Here is a 5,585-nt window from a genome sequence, read left to right as displayed (position 1 = left end):
GTACTGTTGTTCAATTCCAGATTCAAACTGTTTCCAGGTAAGTTAAAATCTAAATGGTCTGGTCCTTTTGTGATTAAGGTAGTCAAGCCTTATGGTGCTGTTGAATTAATGGATCCAAATTCTGAGGATCAAAGAAGTTGGGTTGTTAATGGCCAGAGACTGAAACATTATTTGGGTGGTGAGGTTGAACGCCTCACCACAACTATTAAATTGTCTGAGCCATGAGATTCTGGGTCAAGCTAGTGACGTTAAAGAAGCGCTTGCTAGGAGGCACCCTAGCACAGGTTTATATATATTTGTGTTTAGTCTTTGTTTTTCTTTCTTCTTCTTGTTTGTGTGATTGTTGAGTTGAGTGTGAAGAGGAAGTATTGAAAATGCATGAAAGTGAATTCAGACGCTTTAGTCGCAAAGCGCACAGCTGAAGTGCGCTAGACGACTAAATAATTTTTTATGAAAAGATGCTTACTCGCATAGCACAACCCATTCGCTCTGCGAGAGAGAAAAAGAAATTAGCATTGAATTGAATTTCGCACAGCGCACACTTTGCGTTGTGCATCTAAAATTTTAATTTTCTCTCGAAGAGCGATTCGCATAGCGAAATGGAGTGGCTATGCGAGCAAAGATCATTTGAAAATAAATTGAAAGAGTCGCTCTGCGAAATTCTGTGCAGAGCGAGATTGAAGTTTTCATGCTTATTCGCAAAGCGCACAGCTGAGGTGCGCTCTGCGAATTGATTCTTGGAAGTTTTGGTTGCCCTGATTCGCATAGCGCACACTCTCTGGTGCGCTAGGCGAATTTTCTTTAAAAAAAAAATAAAAAAAAAATCATTCGCATAGCGCAAACACCCTGGTGCGCTCAGCGAATGATTCAAAAAAATCAAAAAAATTAAAAAAGGTCTGAAAAGAGAAGTGCATTTAATGCACTCTGATTCGCATAGCGCACACACCATGGTGCGCTAGGCGAATTCAGTCTGAAGGGAATAAAATTTTAAAACTTCCCCACTTCTTTACATTTCACCCTTACCACCTTTCCATCTCCTCCTCTGCGCACTACCTTCTCCCAACCTCTTCATCTCTTTTTTTTTCTCCATTGCCACCATAACTCTTCTCAGTGAGTTTATTCACGCAAGCACTATCGTTTCTTCTCAACTCATCTCTGTCTATTCACGTGCACACTCTTAAGGTTGGTTCCCTCTCTGTTCATCCTTGTTCATTCCTGTTCAATGTTTAGATTAGGTTTTGGTTGCATGATTGGGAATCTGTCTGGCATTTGCTCTGTCCATGTTTGGTGATTGTGGTCTATGCATATTCTTTGTGAAGTCATTGTGCTAGAGAATAGGATTCGCTGTGCGAACGTATTACATTTTGAAAAGGGAAACTTTGCGTAAAATGTTTTCGATCTCTTTGCATATGTTTTCGCATAGCGAATCCTGTTCGATCTTCAAAATGTTTAGTTTTCGCAAAGCGACCACTGTCGCATAGCGAATAGAGTCTGTAAATGGTGTCTCGCACAGCGACCAGGGTCGCATAGCGAATGGATCTGAATGTTCATATTTGAGTCTCGCATAGCGACCAGAGTCGCATAGCGAATGCATTCTATCTCGCTCAGCGACTGCTTTCGCATAGCGAGAATTAATTCTGAAAATCATTCATTTATCCCTGTCGCAGAGCGCACAAAGCTGTGTGCGCATAGCGAGTGGATTCTTTCTCGCTCTGCGATTGCTTTCGCATAGCGAAGTGATTCTGAGAAAAAGGGAAATTTTGAGTTTCGCAGAGCGCACAACTCTGTGTGCGCACAGCGAATAGTCTATATTGCGCTGAGCGACTGCAGTCGCATAGCGAAAGACGCCTGTCAGGAACCACAGTTTACACATTTGCACAGCATACATTGCTATGTGCGCACAGCGAAATTTATCTGGCCGAGACACTCTTGAATAATCTGACTCCTTCTTCCACAATTGCTTGCTCTATGTTTGTGTTTTGCAGATGATGCCTCCTAAAAACACATATAATGTCCCCACTGCCTATGAAAAGAAGAGGAAGGCCAAAAAAGGGTCCTCTTCTAGATCACAACCTACGGTACAACAAGAGGAGAACCTAGTTCTCAACTTTGATCAGAACAGGTTTGTGTCAGAGATTGCCTAGGAGAGGTTCAATCAGAATATCATGGGTAGAGGACTCTTGCCTGAGAGGAGGATAGAATTGAAACCAGGGGAATATGACCACATCTCGGAAGAGTTGGCTAGGAGAAAATGGAATCACTTGTTAGCCAACCTTCCAGATGAAATATATGAGGTCTTGGTGAAAGAATTTTATGCCAACGCGTGGGATCCCGAACAAGTCCAGACTCCTAGCACTAGAGCTTCTACAGTGCGTGGGAAGCTTATTCGTTATGACCGGAAAGCCTTATATAGGCTGCTGCACACACTGATGTTTATTCCGTGCCCACTTGGCACGTTTATGTCCGGTCATCCTGATCATGACTTGATAGCTTCCACACTTTGTCTGCCTGGTTATGGATATCAGCTTGGGACCAGTGGCACACCTGTGAGAATATTGAGGAAGCATTTAAACTCGGTGGCCACAATCTGGAGTACTTTCTCTTTCACCAACATCTGCCCCAATTCCCACACCTCTGATATCAACCTAGAGCGCTCTTACTTGATATATGGGATTATGACAGGTATCAGTATGGATATCGGAGCGTTCATCTCTCAGGAGATCTCATTGATGGCAAATAATGACTCCTGCAAACTTGGATTCCCTGCCTTGGTGACTGCTTTATGTAAAGCAAATGGAGTTGCAGGGGTATCGGATATTACATTGAAACTGCAGCCCCCTCTCAACAAAAGATTTTTTGACCGTAACTGTGTTAACAGAGGGAAGTCGTCTACCACTGATGCCCCTCCTCCAGTCCCTCCTCCACGCAGACGCGCAGCTAGGCCATCCACCTCTTCCCATACTGCTCCTCCCTCTGATCTACATACTGATTATATGATCCAGAGTATGGCGAGGATGGATGATATTCGAGACTGGTGCTACACTATGCGGCAGGGACAGGTATCTTTGCAGGATAGCATGTACCAGCTTTCATTAGGTATACCTGGCGTCCCTGCAGATTCCGTGATTAATGACGACCAGTTTATTGAGCACATTCCTTGGCCTGAGGACAGGCCTGAGTCTAGGTGGGGGAGAGCTTTCCAAGCATACACGACAGCACCACAGACAGAGTCTCAGCAGGAGGGCATGATGGCTGATGATGAGGGTCATGAGGAACCAGAGGAGCCGGACCCTAGGTGGATGCAGCAGAGTCAGCACACACAGCACAGCCATTGGAGAGCTGGACCAGATGGGTCGTGGTAGAGAGCTGATGGACAGATGCTCTTCATGTTGCCTGTTTTATGTTATGTTATGTTATGTTTTTATGTTCAGTTTAGTTGTTATTGTGGAACTCTGTTACTGTTTAGGATTATGTTGTAAAGACTTTGACTTTGATGTTTTGATTTAATGACTATGCATNTTCTGATTNNGTTATGTGGTTCTTGAGGATGATGACTTGTATGTTGTGGTTACTGTGTTTCAGAATTTATCTGTGTGTTGGAATATAACCAGATCTGTGAGTGTTGAGAGCTACTGATTGAGAGATAAAGAGTTGTCTGGATATGNAATTNGNTTTTGCATGAGTTTGATTNTACGTACATACACACACTTTGGTTAAGGATGAAAAAGGCCCTGTTTGATATTGATTATGCAGCTACTTGGCCAGATAGCCAACCTTGTGACACTGTGCTTCATTTGTTAAACCTTTTTTAGCCTTATTTTCTTTCTTTCACCTTGAGCCTAATATGTTATCTTACCTTACACCTTAGAAGAGAACATGTATTGTGAATTTGTGAGGTTAAGGTTGAATTCAAGTTTGGGGGAAGAAAAGATAAAAAAAAAAAAAAAATTGCTCAAATTGAAAAAGAAGGTTGAGCTGTAAAAGAAAATGGTGTGTGATAAATGATATATGTTGGGGATTTGAGTACTGAATTGGGAATTGAAGTTGTTCTCTTCTTAATAGGTGTCTTTGAATCCAAGAAAAACCATTATTCTTTTTCTAGCCAAGCCAAGCCTTACCCTGAAAAGACCTTTGGACTTAACCAATAGTGTGTGAAGTGTGTGAATCAAATGCAATGCAAAAGCTGATGAAGTTCTAAGACAATTCTACTCTCATGTGAGGACAAACACTTTGAGAGGTGAGAATTATTTTAATCTGGTTGTGCATATTCTATATACAGGTGAATTTTTTAGTACTGTACCATGTCATATTTGTTTGAATCCTTAGGAATGCATGTGATTTGTCTGATGTGTAAAGTCATTCTATCAAAACGTCAAATGTATGTATTGTGTTGTTCATTTGTTTTTGTGATTTCCTGAGGGCATGAAATAGTTCAAGTTTGGGGGAGTTGATAAGTGTGAAAAACAAATATTTTTACACTTATAAATTACCTTAATCATGTAATTATTCATGTTTTTACTCAGTGAAAAGTTGTAATTTGTAGCAGAGTGTTTCGTAAATTATTGTTCAGGAAAAGTTGCATAAATGTGAAGTTGACAGTCAATTCTCGCACAGCCAGCAAAATTCGCAGAGCCAGAGGAATACATTCGCACAGCGCACCACTATTGGTTCGCTGAGCGAATCAACCAATNNNGAGGAGCAAAANTCAATAATTCGCTAAGCGCACCAGTATTGGTTCGCTAAGCGAATTACAGCAGAAAAGAGANAAAATTGCAAATTCGCAAAGCGCACCTGAGGCTGTGCGCTTANCAAATTACANCAGTTGAGCTGCATAAATTAAAATTAATTCGCACAGCGAATCTGCTTCTGTGCGCTGAGCGAATNGTGCAAGTTACTGAAAAATTAACTGGCCCTTAANGATACGTGACANAGAGGAAAAAAATCTTCAGACACACAAGAAAAATTACAGGATTGATCTGAAGACCATAGAAGACGCCGAGAAGACTCTCTNAAGACATCAAGACTACACATGATGCAAGGAATTGCGGAAATGAGTACGTTTGTGATGTCTAGGATAGGCTGAATTTTCTTTCATTGGAATTGGCTGTATGGCAAAACATTGATGTAATTTTCCTGATCAATAAATGTATCTGTTCTGTTCTTTTCTTTNCTTGATTTTGAATTATATGGAAGTATAATTTTTCTTAAAGGTTCTTTTTGTACTGGGAAGTATNTTTAGAACCAGAAACGTAAGAAAAGAAGCTANAAGTGATTACGCTAGGAATAGCTTACATGCTTTTGGTCATTCTGAACATNTGAACTCAATGCAAAATTATTCATTAAATTAATTAAGGAATTAATAATTTAAGGAATAATTTTAGAACTTGTTTTAAGGAATTAAAGCAAGATATCAACTTGTGAATGCATGAACAGGTCTTATATTGTACAGGATGTTACTGAGATGTTAGTCTGAAACCAATTCCAATGATTGTTCGTATCATATTTTCATCTTAACTTTTACGTTGTTAAATTCTGTGTTCTTTATGCAACAATCAAAGCAACTTTCATCAACACGAATTGATCTT

The sequence above is a fragment of the Vigna radiata genome, unplaced genomic scaffold, assembly GCF_000741045.1.
Source record: "Vigna radiata var. radiata cultivar VC1973A unplaced genomic scaffold, Vradiata_ver6 scaffold_7, whole genome shotgun sequence".
Taxonomy (NCBI): domain Eukaryota; kingdom Viridiplantae; phylum Streptophyta; class Magnoliopsida; order Fabales; family Fabaceae; genus Vigna; species Vigna radiata.
The sequence above is the reverse complement of the archived record's forward strand: the minus strand, read 5'-3'. Positions refer to the sequence as shown.